This window comes from Sus scrofa, chromosome 6 (assembly GCF_000003025.6).
Source record: "Sus scrofa isolate TJ Tabasco breed Duroc chromosome 6, Sscrofa11.1, whole genome shotgun sequence".
Lineage (NCBI taxonomy): Eukaryota > Metazoa > Chordata > Mammalia > Artiodactyla > Suidae > Sus > Sus scrofa.
This window is the reverse complement of record NC_010448.4, coordinates 163,453,558-163,468,808: the sequence shown is the minus strand read 5'-3', so window position 1 is coordinate 163,468,808 and position 15,251 is coordinate 163,453,558. Positions and strand designations below refer to the sequence as shown.

The 15,251-nt window shown below is 42.5% G+C and overlaps 1 protein-coding gene across 5 annotated transcripts in view; it reads left to right on the top strand.

Annotated features, from left to right (window-relative positions):
- The window catches only part of SLC5A9 (solute carrier family 5 member 9), a 139,299-nt gene that overhangs the window by 99,734 nt on the left and 24,314 nt on the right, over positions 1 to 15,251 (top strand). For all 5 annotated transcript variants that reach the window (XR_002345208.1, XR_002345207.1, XR_002345210.1 and 2 more), the window contains one exon: positions 8,678 to 8,767. The gene's annotated coding sequence lies outside the window, so the exon portion shown is untranslated. The remainder of the gene's footprint in view (positions 1 to 8,677; positions 8,768 to 15,251) is intronic.

Below are 15,251 nucleotides of genomic sequence, written 5' to 3'. Positions count from 1 at the left end.
GAGGTTGCAGGTTTGATCCCTGGCCTCGCTCAGTGGATTAAGGATCCCACGTTGCTGTGAGCTGTGATGTAGGTCAAAGATGTAGCTAGGATGTGGCATTGCTGTGGCTCTGACATAGGCCGGCAGCTACAGCTCCGATTAGACCCCTAGCCTGGGAACTTCCACATGCTGTGGGTATGGCCCTTAAAAGACAAAAGACAAAGACCAAAAAAAAAAAGTGTACTGACCCTGGATTATCTATACGAGATATTTTTTTCTTTTTCTTTCTTTCTTTCTTTCCTTTTTTTTTTTTTTTTACTGTTGCATCTATAGCGTATGCAAGTTCCTGGGCCAGGAACTGAAGTGGAGCCACAGCTGCAGCCTACATTGCTGAGCCACAATGGGAACTCCCATATACAAGATATTAACATGTGCTATATAAATATTACCATTTTTAAAAAATCAGAAATTGGCCCAAGGGAAGAGAATTCAATGAAACTGTTTAGAAATTCAAATATGTAGAGGATTTAGCTTATGATAAAGATGAAATCTGATATCAGTGTAGAAAGATGGATTACTTAATACATGAAAGAACAGCTGGATTTTTTTTGGGGGGAAAATTAGATTTCTGTCACAGTCCTTATAATAAAAATAATTTTGCATAGATTAATTTGCAAATATAAAATAAATAATAAAAGTATCTGTCATAATCTTGGATCGTGGCCTAGAAAACTTTCTAAGCAAATACACCATCTAGAAGCAATGAATGGAAGAAATTATTGAATTATGCAACTTAAAAACAAGTAAATAAGTTGAACTGTAATCTGGTCAACAAAAGATTTACCAGATCAAGCATTAATTCATTAAATTAAAATTTAATGAATTAAAATAAAAAAGCTCAGCAAAATTTTGTTAAGTGAAAGAAAAGACAAGCTACAGGCTGAGAAAAAATATATTTGCAAAAAATATATCGGCTAAAGGATTTGTATCCAAAATCCAAGACTGCCAGTGGATTCTTGAAACCACAGGTAGCACTGAACACTATACATGCTAAGATTTCTCCCCTACAGACATACCTTTGATGGATTTTATTTTATAAGTTAGGCATGTAAAGAATATCCAAATTGCCAGTATTACTACTTTTTGTGCTTTGGGGTCGTTTTTAAGTAAAATAAGGGCTAATAGAGCACAAGCACTGAGATCCTGGGACAGTTGTGGTGATAACCAAAATGTCTACTAAGTGCCTCATGGGTAGAAAATGCTGGATAAAGGAATAACTCACATCCTGGACAGGACAGAGCAGGACAGTGCGAGATTTCCTCAAGCTCCTCAGAATGGCTAGCAATTTAAAACTTATAAATTATTTCTAAAATTTCCCATTTAATTTTTTCAAACGATGGTTGATCTTGGGTAACTGACACCGTGGAAGGCAAAAGCATGGATGAACTCAACAATTAAAAAAAAAAAAACCCAATTAAAAAAATGGACAGAAGATCTGAACAGACACATCACCACAGAAGATATATGGAAGGTAAACACACACACACACACACACACACACACACACACACACACACACACGAAGGAACGCAACAACATGCGTCATTAGAGATTGCAAATTAAGGCAGTGCGATGCCACCAAAAGCCTAGTAGAGTGACTGAAATTCAAACACAGACCAAATACTGACAAAGGTGTGGATCAAAACCTCTCATTCGTTGTCGGTGGGAATGCAAAATGGTACAGCCACTTTGGAAAACGGTTGGACAGTCTCTTACAAAGCTAAATGAGTGCTTGCCATGCATATAGTCTAGCAGGAAGGCTTCTAGGTACAACGCAAATGTGTTGAAAACAACATCCACGCAAAAACCTGCGCATAAATGTTCCCAGCATCTTTATTCATACTGGCCCCCAAATTGGAAGCCGTCAAGACGTCCTTCCCTAGATAAACGAATAAACAAACTGCGGCACCACCAGACAGTGGAATATTTTTCCGTGATAGAAAGAAATGAGCCACGAAGCCACGAAGAGACATGGAAGCAGCTTAAGTGAATACTGCTAAGTAAAGAGGCCAGTCTGCAAAGGTCACGTCCTGTGATCCCCACTGCGTGACATGCTGGAAAAGGCAGAATTATGGAAACCGTGAAAAGAGCAGTCGTGGCTAGGGCTGCAGGGGAGGGAGGGATACGTGGCGTATAGGGTATTTTTAGAGCAGTAAAATGATTCTGTAGGATGAATGTCATTTGAGGGATTTCAGGGCTGAGGGAGGACAATGGTCTGACCCCGTGGAGGTGGTGGCGGTATCACACAGCAAGCCTTTAATGGAGCAGAATTTGACAGGGTTGCATACGCCTCATAGGATGAGGCCATTTGTTTGGAGGCGCAGGGAACACCATCCAGAAGGGCAGGAAGGCAGGGGAGCTCCTGGGCAGAGAGGGGTTGGAGAGGGCGTGAGTGTCTAGCAGTGCGGACAGTGGGGAGTCAGCGGTCTGCAGGGCAGCCGTGGCTTAGGGTCTCTGTAGCCATAGGCTTTGCCTTCCCGATGGTTGGCAGAGGTTGGGAGCCGTTTCACAGCGCACACAAACCAGACAGGCATTGCACAGCTACAAGTATGCTTATTGGGCATATATTTAAAACTGTTGGATGTGTAAAAAATTGAGTATGACACTGACAGGCTTCTGAGCTAAGGGTCTCAGCCTGTTGCAAAAAAGTAAGCAACACTGGAGTCCCCGTCGTGGCTCAGTGGTTAACGAACCCCACTAGCATCCATGAGGACGCGGGTTCGACCTCAGGCCATGCCCAGTGGGTTAAAGATCCGGTATTCCCGTGAGCTGTGGTGTAGGTCGCAGATGCGGCTCGAATTCCACGTTGCTGTGGCTGTGGTGTAGGCCAGTGGCTACAGCTCCGATGCGACTCCTAGCCTGATAACTTCCATATGCCACGGGTGCGGCCTGAAAAAGACAAAAGACAAAAAAAAAAAACAAAACACATACACAAAAAGTAAGCAACATGGGACCAATTTACAGAGGCCTTTTGAGCTCATTTATATAGCAATTTGTTAAAACCCAGAGAACCTAACAGCACAAAATGTGAGCCCTATTGTAAACATTTTAAAAATAATAATCTACCAATATTGGTTCATCAATTACAATAAATGCACCACATCATAGAAGACATTAATAGAAGAGGAAACTTTAGGGGTTCGCGGGAAAAAGGGAGGATGGGGTTACGTGGAAACTCTATGTACTTTCTACACAGTTTTTCTGTAAATCTAAAACCGCTCTAGAAAATAAAGCAGTAAATGTTAAAAAAGTCAATGAGGATAAAAAGAAGGACAAAATAAAGGGGGGACTTGGGAAATTTCATAATTCACAAAATAAAAAGTCAGAATAAAAAAAAAACCCTCTGTGTATTCAACATATAATGAACGCATCAATAGACTGAATTTTGAACTGATCAGAAATATGCAAAATAGGTATAACCGATAAAAAAGGAATTCCCGATATTTGAGTTCTTAAAAAGCAATGAGGGGAAGACCAGTGGTGCAAAGGGGACGTGGAGTAAAGGCATAAAACAGGCAGTTCCGAGAAAAAGAAATGCAAAATTTTTCTGAAAGATATTTGTCTCACTCATACGTGTCCTGGTTCCCAAGGACAAGCATTAGGTCTTCTCATTGTTTCTTCTTCCTGGAACCTCACACAAATCTGAGGACACGATCAAGAAGACGTGCTGGTTGGAAATCATTCACTTTTCCCAACCACAAGCCGGATCTGAGAGCACACGTCCTCGTTACATGACTGTGTGTTAGTGTCGAAACCGTGGTCAAACGGGCTTGTGCCTCTCGTTTGCCTCTTGCTTTCGCTGGCATTGGCATCGCTTAGAAGCAGAAAAGTTCATACCTGACCCTGATTTCATCCTTTGAAGGAGGAGCATAACAATGACGTAGCTGGAGAAAGATTGTCCTATAGTTTCCGTGATAAGAAATGAGACTGAAACCGTGGTAACAGGAGCAAGAAGTTGCAGAAATCACACATCTCGCCCCATCTTTTTGACGCCGTCATGAACCATCAAGTTGTGTGGCCCGATAAGGTGTGAGACTCCTGGTTATATTTTAATATCAAAGAGTGATGATTTTTAGTACACATATCTTCTCTGCGGTATTTGGCATCCCGTAATTTTTATTTACTAACCTGGCAACTCTACTCTCTCCTTCTCTCTTAATTTATTTATTTGTTTTTGGCTTTTTAGGGCTGCACTTGGGGCATATGGAGGGCCCCAGGCTAGGGGTTGAATTGGAGCTGCAGGTGCCAGCCTACACCACAGCCACAGCAACACGGGATCTGAGCTGCGTCTTCAACCTACACCACAGCTCATGGCAACACCAGATCCTTAACCCACTGAGTGAGGCCAGGGATCAAACCTGAAACCTCATGGTTCCTATTCGTTTGTTTCTGCTGCACCACGATGGGAACTTCTAGATGCACATCTTTAAACCAGTGTGATCACAGCAATTTCCCTGTATCAGGGAAACAATAGTGCCTAATCTACACCTATTCTGTTAATTATGGGTTTTTTTTTTTTAAGCAAAATTAAAGTGTTTCTGTTACACACTGCTTGTCTGTCGAGAGTGACTGAGTTAAAACATTTTTTATGAAGGTCATTGATGTTACATTTTGAAAGCCAACGACTTTGCAAGTATGGCAATTTAAAACTCACCGTAACTATCTATCGCACAGGGAGGCATTTCTCTTTATCTCTGTTTTTGTCAATCTCGGCTAGCCACATCAGAGAAGAGGAACCCGAACCCTGGGTTGCAATGATTCTTGTACAACAGGAACCTGTCACACTACAACTATGTGACTGGGGAGCAGCAGGCATGAGAATCATATTTTCTTGATCCAGCCAGACTCCAGACATTAAGCCCAACATGTGCTGTGACACACACGGCAGACTGAGTTGCAAATGACCAACAAAGAAAAATGGAGAAAAGATTTTCCCTGAAGGTGAATGAGACTTCTCAGTTCACCCCATTCTTTGGAAACTCAGAAGTCTCATAATCTTCAAATATAGGTCTGTCAAGATCCTAGAAATGCCGGGACAGGAAGAGGGAGGGTGGAAGAAGGGAGGCCATCTATGAAGAGAGAACTGTGCCCCTGAATCTTAGACTTACTTGAGCCTGGGTTCCCAAGTCAGCCCTTTGTTGTCCCCAAAAGTGAGCTCCAGCTGAGTCACCTGATGTTCCCACAGTGCAGGCGTCTGATGGCGATCCGACAGCTACCTACCAAAGTCCCTTCTCTCGGGAGCCACCCCGCTCCGAGCACCTGGCTTTGCCACCTGATCTTATGGTTCTTTCCGAGGGAAGTTCCAAGGAGACGGGCTGTTTCACCCTGTGGGTAGGAGGCTTGTTCACCTTTGGTGATGCACCCAGCATCACTGGGCTAACGTCGCAAGCACTAACATGACTTGCTCTGAAAGGCAGCAGCATGTGATCTGATTTGTACATTGCATGCCATCCGTGCAAAGGAAAAGGGCTGTGATAAAGACGTTTGTTTTGAATGCTGAGCACAAACAAGAGGTGCTACATTTGGATCAGGCATTCAAGGAAGGCTCCTGTGAGATGCCAATGGCCGGGAGGAGTCTTAAAACAAAATGACCAAGGGGGAGGGGGAGGGAGTGGGGTGGTTGGGGAGCTTGGGGTTAATAGATACAAACTATTGCCTTTAGAATGGATTAGCAATGAGATCCAGCTATGTAGCACTGGAAACTATGTCTAGTCACTTAGGATGGAGCATGACAATGTGCGAAAATAGAATGTGTACATGTATGTGTAACTGGGTCACCATGCTGTACAGTAGAAAAAAATTGTATTGGGGAAATAACTATTAAAAAATAATAATAATAAAATGAAAAAAAGGGGAGTTCCCGTCGTGGCTCAGTGATTAACGAATCTGACTAGGAACCATGAGGTTGCGGGTTCAATCCCCAACCTTGCCCAGTGGATTAAGGATCCAACGTTGCCGTGAGCTGTGGTGTAGGTTGCAGACGTGCAACCTGTGTTGCTGTGGCTCTGGCGTAGGCTGGCAGCTACAGCTCCGACTGGACCCCTAGCCTGGGAACCTCCATATGCCATGGGAGTGGCCCTAGAAAAGGCAAAAAAAAAAAAAAAGACATAAGTAAACGAATTGGGAAAAAAAAATGAACAGTTAGCCCACTTAAGAAAAGGAGCAGAGTAGGTTTTCCAGGTTGAGGGACCAACTGCTGGAAAGAGATATGAGAGAGGAAGGTCCATGCGGAAAACTTGTTTAGTTTACTACTGTGACTAGAATGGGAGCCATGGTGAGAAAATGATGGAAAATGAGCTATAGAGAGAAACAAAGGCAAAATTATGAAGTTTGTTATTTCAAGGAATATCTGTAATATATACTTTAGTGTATATATGCATTCACACATCTATATACTTAAATCTCATATAATACATGTGTGTTATAATACATAGCTATGTATATAAAAATATATGTATGCACAAATATATGTGCATATATTTATAAATTATTGTACATATTTATGTCTGTGTGCTTATATGCATTGAAATATATGTCCATATGCGTGTGTATATAAACACGCATGCATAGCCTAATCATGTGTACATGCACAGGGCGTGTGTATGTGTAAGTGAGCGTATATGCATGCATGATTTTATCGACTTATATGCATGATTATGTCTATTTATGCTCAAATACATAGACCATATGGATATATGTTAACGTAAAAATATAATGATACATACATATCATCAGGGAGGAGTACGATGGGAACCTAAAGTAGTAGCAGAGCAGGCAATGCGTAATTGGAAAGATTTGAAATCTATTTGGGATGTAAAACTGATAAAAATGAAGAAATTGAGGAAACTGAAGACTTAGAAAATGTCTCCCAGATTTCAGCATTCCACTGGCTAGATGATTGTAGAGAATATGATTTGCGGTATGGCTGAAGGGCAGAAGAGTAATTTTGATGCATGAGGGCGGAACGTGGTGGCTGGGCGTGGATGAATTTGGTTTGGAGCAGATTGATTTGAAAGGACCTTTGGACTGCTAGCATTCAAGGGGCCCGTGGTTGGTTGGGTGTGGAGCTCGTGATTTGTTCTTCCATTTGAGAGCTTCAGCAAGGGTCAGGCCTTTTCAGTGGGAAGGCCCCAGGAAGCCTCCCCAGGGCCTTCGCCCTCCCCTGCAGGCCCCAAGGCCCAAGGCTGCCTCCCCGTCCTCCAGGTGCTCCCATCCCCACCCCGCGTTGCTGTGCCAATGCTCAGCTCTTTTCCTCCTTGATACACTCCAAACAAGGCAACCGACCTCTTTGTTTTTGGCTTTTTACTATGGCTTCTTTTACAGAAACAGAAAGATTAATGAAGTAACTTAGATGGAAAGGTGAATAATTCTAAAATATCAAGAGATGCTGGAGTCCCTGTTGTGGCTCAGTGGTTAATGAATCCGACTAGGAACCATGAGGTTGCAGGTTCGATCCCTGGCCTCGCTCGGTGGGTTAAGGATCCGGCCTTGCCGTGAGCTGTGGTGTAGGTCGCAGATACAGCTCTGATCCTGCGTGGCTGTGACTGTGGCTGTGGCCGGCAGCTACAGCTCCGATTCGACCCCTAGCCCGGGAACTTCCCTGTGCCCCAGGTGCGGCCGTAAAAAGACAAAAAAAAAAAAAAAAAAAAAAAAAAAAAAAAGAAAAGAAATGAGCCTCCAGGGCCATCCAGATTTTTTCCCTCAGTACATCTCTAACACTTGGAGGTTTAGTAAATATTTTTTCCATTGTATGCAACTGTCCGGATCAATCTGTTCCTGGACCAGAGCAAAGAGTTTTACAGGATTCAAACGTTGTTATTCCTTCACCTACATCAACTTTAGACTCACCTAACAATTTTCAGTTTTAAAAAAACCTGTCGGGATTTTGATTAAAGACAACTGATATATTGAGACTTCTGATTCATGATTATAGGTGTTGCTCAATTCATTTAGGTTGTGTTTAATTTACCTAACTTACTAGCAAATGTAATCACTTTTTGTTAGACATTAGGGGATTTTTCCCTTTGTGGAAAGCACAGAATAAAATGCTGTCTTAGATGAGGCGTCTGAGAAACTGTCTCTAAGATGTAGAACTGCATATGGGAAGTTTATCGGGGTATAGACTTGGGATCAACGCCAATGGGCAAATGAATGAAGCAGGATTTAGCAGGAAGAATTGTTGAACTGTAATGGAGCAACAACAAAAGTGGGTGCGAGGAATGGTCCCTTAGGGTTTTTCTACCAGGAAACGGGGGCTAGAGATGGGGAGGTGGGGTGCAGACCTTCATACCCTGCAGGCCAGCCATCAGTACGGGCTGCCCTTCTCCCTGACAGGGATGCAGGACCTTTGACGAGGAGCTTGCTTTGGCTGCACACAATTCCCATAAAGACACTTAGCTAAGAAATCATAACCACTGATGCTCTTGGCAACTTGGGGAGTGGGTGACTCCGTCTTGAAGGGAGATCTGGGGGCCACCAGAGCATCGGCTGTACACCGCCCCGTGCACTGCTTGCTGCATGTGCATTGAAGAGTAAACGAATCTAAACGCCTGCAAGCTGTCTTTTCCTGGTGACCTCACAGCAGATCTTAAGACCATGGCTAACCTTAACCTTCTCCCTCGTCTCCTATTTACTCTAGATTCCTCAAGCTTTCAGCTCTTCCTGTCACAGCATCTCTGTGAACCTGTGTAGCTAAACTCACATGATGACTGAGATCCTTGTCCCTGAGGTAGGTACGATTTTTATCACCAAGACCTTCTCAAACCATGGATGCTGCGTTTTCCCATTTGCTGTTAATATTTCCCAAAGGGGACATCAGGGGACAAGAGGGAGGTTTTGGAGGCCATGCAAAGCTTCTGTCTTGAATGTGGCATGATTACATTGTGGACGTTTCTAAAAATGCATCAAACTATACTTTGACTATATATTTTACTAGACGTAAGTAATGTATCAATGAAGTGTTCCTTAAACAGAGAAATGGAGCAACAAGTGAAATCCTAATGGATCATCTAGGTGCCAAACTGTGTAAATTACATACTAAGAACTTTCCATATTTGTTGAAATGACTCAGAAGACTCGGTTTATACTTAAAAATAGCTTTATTACAAAGGACATAGTACATAACGACAGAAGAAGGTTAAGTATTAAGAGGGGGTTGCAGCTCTGAGGAACAGGCTTCTTGGTCTACCCACAGGGTGCATCACACAGGGTATACATTGTCTTCAGATCTCAAACCACCAGGACTGTTCCGTGAAGCACCCTAGTGCTAAGAAGCCCCAAATCTCCCTATAGCAGGGGTCTCGTGCTGAGCTGTTCACATGTATCTCTTCTTGCTATGTGACCAGACTTAATCTTTGAATCCTGACATCCCCTACATTCAGCTGCCACCACAATCTGCTGCTAATGTTAAATAAAAGTATCGTTCCTAAGCAGTGAAGACAGCCTGATTCTTCTTGCTCTGTAACAACGCACAGACCCATGGTTTCAGAACGTCATATATCTTCGGCTGATAGATTCCACCTAATTTACCAAGGCTCAAATAGCTCTGGAGATAAGCCTTCAGTCAACCCGACCAGCTGAGATTAACTGATGCTATAAACAAACATTTTCTTCCCTACCTCCTCTGTGTGACGTTAGCTCTCCCGCTTCCTGAAGATAAGCATAGATTACTCCTGCCAAGATAGAAGCAACTTTACTCACCTGCTATTTTCTTGGCATGAGAAATTCAAACAATGGATGAAACTTCTGATTCCAGCTGTGATGAAGTAACAAAGATAGGACCCAACATCAATAAGCAGTGATAAGAAAAATATGTGAAATAACATCTTACAAATCTTAGGAAATAAACACCATAAAATTAATGAGGCAAGCCCTACAATCACCTAGGAGACAAATTTTTTAACCGTCGGCAGAGAACGCACACAAAACCCAAAAAAGCCAGTTGAGAAGACATGAAAACTTTCAGGAGGGTCAGGTGGCATGAAGATGAAAGGCTAAGCTCCAGAAGGAAGGGAACTATGAAGGAAAAGAGCTCCACAATCGTCGAATTAAGCCCCTTGAAAATGCTCTGACTATTAAATAGCACATGCGAAGAGAGAAACTCTGCACTGCTAGGCAAAGACTGATTAACGCTGCCTTAATACCGACACCAAAGACGCTGCGAGAAAAGGAAACCGAGGACCAGTATCCTCCATGAACACTGATGCAAAATCCTCAGCAAAATATCAGCAAACAGGATTCGGTAGCACATTAAAAGCATTATACAGCATGAACCAGGATTGATTCCTGGATTGAAAGAATGTTTCAACATAAAAATTGATCAAAATAATATATCACATTAGTAAAATGAAAGGAGGAAAACCACAGGCCCATCTCAACTGATGCAGAAAAAAAACACAGGACAGCGTTTCTGTCATGGCGCAGTGGAAACGAATCCGACTAGGAGCCGTGAAGTTGCGGGTTCGATCCCTGGCCTTGCTCAGGGGGTTAAGGATCCGGCGTTGCTGTGAGCTGTGGTGTAGGTTGCAGATATGGCTCAGATCCCACATTTGCTGTGGCTCTAGTGTAGGCCTGTGGCTGTAGCTCCAATTGGACCCCTAGCCTGGGAACCTCATGTGCCATGGGTGTGGCCCTAAAAAAAAAAAAGACAAAAGACCCCCCCCCCAAAATGACAAAATTCAAAATCCTCACATGATAAAGACACTCAGCAACTACGAACAGAGGAAAAACTGTCAACATAATAAAAGCCATTTATGAAAACCCAGAAGGAACCTCACACTCAGTGGTGAAAGAGGGAGAAACTTTCCTCAACCATCAGCAACAAGGTCAGGAGGTTCGCTTTGGCCACTTCTATGCAGCCTAACACCGAAAGTTCTGACCAGCAGAATTAGGCGAGAAAGATAAATAAAAGACATCCCTATTGGAAAGGAAGTAAGATCATCTCTGTTCACAGAGTGTATAATCCTGTACATAGAAAATTCTAAAGAGTCTGCCAAAAAAACCCTGTTTGAACTGATAAATGAATTCAGCCAAGTAGCAGAATGCAAAATCAACACACAAAAATCATTGCATTTTGGGGAAGTTCCCATCATGGCGCAGTGGAAACAAATCCGACTAGGAACCATGAAGTTGCCGGTTCAATCCCTGGCCTCGCTCAGTAGGTTAAGGATCCAGCGTTTCTGTGAGCTGTGGTGTAGGTCACAGACACGGCTTGGATCTGATGTTGCTGTGGCTGTGGCGTAGGCCAGCAGCTGTAGCTCCAGTTGGACCCCTAGCCTGGGAACCTCCATATGCTGCAAGTGCAGCCCTAAAAAGCAAAAAAAAAAAAAAAAAAAAAAGAAAGAAAGAAAAGAAAAGAAAAGAAAAATCATTCCATTTCTATACATTAACAATGAACAACCTAAAAAGGAAATTTTAAAAAAATATTCCTGAGTTCCCATCGTGGCACGGTGGAAACGAATCTGACTGGGAACCATGAGGTTGCGGGTTCGATCCCTGGCCTCGCTCAGTGGGTTAAGGATCCAGAGTTGCTGTGGCTCTGGTGTAGGCCGGGGGCTACCGCTCGGATTAGACCCCTAGCCTGGGAACCTCCATATGCTGTGGGTGTGGCCCTAAAAGGACAACAACAACAACCAATCGATTTACAATAGTATCAAAAAGTATAAAACACTCAAGAATGAATCAGGGAAGTGAATGATTTGCTCAATGAAAACCATAAAACATTTCTGAAAGAAATTAAAGACATAAATAAATGGAAACACACCCCGTGTTCATGGATTGAGAGACTTAATATCATTAAGATGTAAATTCTACCCAAGGGAAGGAACAGAATCAATGAAATTCCTATTTTTTTAAAAAAAGAGTTCCCATATCATGGCTCAGCGGTAATGAACCCAAATAGTATCCATGAGGATATGGGTTCAATCTCCGGCCTTGATCAGTGGGTTAAAGTTCCAGTGTTGCCATGAGATGTGGTGTAGGTTGGCAGCTGCAGGGCCAAATGGACCCCTAGCCTGGGAACGTACATATGCCACAGGTGTGGCCCTAAAAAGTAAAACAAAGCAAAACAACAGCATGAAAAAATTCAATGATTAAAAAAAAAAAAAAACACCTAAAATTCATATGGAACTTCAAAGTACTTTGAATAACCCAAACAATATTGGGGGGAAAAAAGAAAACTGAAAGACTCATACTTCGTGATTTCAAAACTTACTACAAAGCGAGAGCAATCATAAGAATATGATACTGACATAAAGATAGACATTCAGACCAAATGAATAGAATAGAGCCGAGAAATAAACCCTCGTGTCTAGGGTTAAATGATCCTAAGAAGGACCGCCAAGACCACTCAGTGGAGAGAGTCCTTTGAATAACTCTGCTGGGAATGGATATCTGCATGCAAAGTGACGAAGTTAGACCTTCACTTTACACCACACGGAAAAAAAGTAACTCAAAATGGGTCAAAGGCCTAAGTATAACAGCTGAAAATAGAAAACTCTTAGAAGAAAACACGGGGAAATTTTTCATGATATTGGACTTGGCAATGATTTGGATATAAGACCAAAAGCACAGGCAAAAAGGAAAATAAATTTAACTACATCAAAACGGAATGAAAAGGCAACCTGTGTAATGGGAGAAAATATTTGCCGATCATATATGGATAAAGATTAATATCCAGATTATATAAAGAACACCTAAGGCTCAAAAACAAAAAAATAAACGCACCCCATTCAAAAGTGGCAAAAAAAGTCGAACAGATGCTTCTTCGTAGAAGATACACAAATAGCCCGTAAGCGCGTGAAATGATGCTCAGCATCACTAATCATTAAGAAGATGCAAATCAGAAACACAGTGGGGGTAGCGCCTGTTGTGGCTCAGCAAGTTCAGAACCAGACATAGTGTCCACGAGGATGGGGGTTCGATCCCTGGCCTCTCTCAGTGGGTGAAGGATCTGGCGTGGCTGTGAGCTGCGGTATAGGCCAAAGATGCACCTTGGATCTGGGGTTGCTGTGGCTGCGACCTAGGCCTGTAGCTGTAGCTCTGATTCGACCTCTAGCCTGGGAACTTCCATATGCTGCAGGTGTGGCCCTAAAAAGAAAAAAAAAAAAAGGCAATGGGATACCACCTCACCCCAACAGGATAGCTATTATAAACATTTAAAGAATAATTTAAGAAAACACAGGAAAGAAGTGTTGGCAAGAATGTGGAGCTACTGGAACTCTTGTGCAGTGTTGATGAGAATGTAATATGGTAATGCTTCTGTGAAAAACGGTATGGTGTCTCCCCAGAAAGGTTTGTTTTGTTTTGGCCACACCCTTGGCAAGCAGAAGTTCCTGGGTCAGGGATCAAACCCGTGCCATAGCAGTGACCAGAGCCACAGCAGTGACAACACCAGATCCTTAACCCACTAAACCACTGAGGAAGTCCAAGCAAGATTTTTATGTCAGAAATAACATGGAATCAGAAAAATAGCCAGTACCAATAAATGGTAGCTATAATCATTATAATTTTAGATAACGCTCACTTGTCACTGTGAAGATGTTGGATTATGTGATGAGGTTGGCAAACTCTTAGTCAGAGAGACTATTTTCTACATAAATAGCAGGAGACTGTTACTGTGATACAGTTGAGAAGTCGTACACTCAAATGCATACACGCCTCCTAAATATCCTGCAAGCTCTTTAAAAGAATAAGAATAACAGCATCCAAATATACCCAGGCCCTACTCTTTGCCAGGTATTGTGCCCATGGTCACACAGCCAGTAAACAGAAGAATCAGGATTAAAATTCAAGGTCTGTATGACTCAATTCTGTGCTCTTTCCGCAGCACCTGACTTCCTCTTTTTAAAAAAATCACACTTAGGAGTTCCCATTGTGGTGAAATGAGATCAGCAGCATCTTGGGGGCACTGGGATACAGGTTCGGTCCCAAGCGGGCACAGTGGCTTAAGGATCTGGTGTTGCTACACCTGCAGCTGAGGTCACACCTGTGCCTTGGATCTGATCCCTGGCCTGGAAACTCCCAATGGTGGCCAAAAATAAATAAATAAATTAACTCTTAAGTATCTCTCCCCTGCTTATTCATAAATGTTTCCACAGGGTATACATCCCTTTTTATCTTCCATCCGCCAACAATCATGTAGGTAACAACAGTGGATCTCACACACACACACAGACACACACACACACAATACTTCAACACATCACTCAACACACATTTTCCCACTTAATACGTATAATGTCTATCTAGGAGTTTTCTTTGAAATCCAAATCTCAGACTATTTATTTACTAAGGAGAAGGGAAACTTACCCAGCAACTGAAGAAATAGAGTCTGTTAAACAGGTTATAAATTCACACTTGCGAAACCTATTGGCACAAACTATAGAAAATATCATTCGCAGTGAACAGCATTAACCAAAAGATGTTAGGGAGAATCCCAGGTCTCTACAGAATAAGAAAGACCACGCAGATCTCAAGAGTCTGAGCATCTGTGTCTAGAATTCCATCGTGTGATCAGGAACAAAACATTCTGCCTTCGAGTGTGTTTCCTTATTTTCCTCGTAGGGAAGGAGACAGTGACTTAGAGTCAAGCCTCTGTATACATGAAAGTACAGGGGCCCAGGTCCTTTTCCGGACTTAGCTGGAATCTCCCGAAGTGGAGAGGAAAGGACGTCAAATATTTTCTTAGGAAACTAGATTCCCTAGAACAATAGATGCAAATGAAGCAACTCCTGATAATATAAAAAATATGGCAATGCAGGAAGATGGCTGCACAAAGTTCCACCAACATAATCCAGTTAAAGTGTTATGACTACGTTGTACGTATGCACCCTTATTCTTCATCCAGGTATCTGTTGAGGGAACTTGGGTGGGGTTGTTTCCACATCTTCGGCATAGGACCTAGGGAGCAATGTACAAGTGTGTTCTTCAAAATTTGTTCAAAGGATAGAGAGACCTTATGTTAAGTGTTTTTAACACACACACACACACACACACACACACACACACACACACACACACACACACCTCCCCAAAAAAAACCAAAGGAACACAGGGAACCTCTGGCAAGTATTGGATAGTCTGCTACCTTGATTGTGGTGATGGTATCACAGGAATTTGCATGTGTTCAAACTCATCAGATTGTACACATTCCGTATGTTCAATATGTACACATTACATGCTTTGCATGTAATTAAACCTCGATGAAGGTCTTT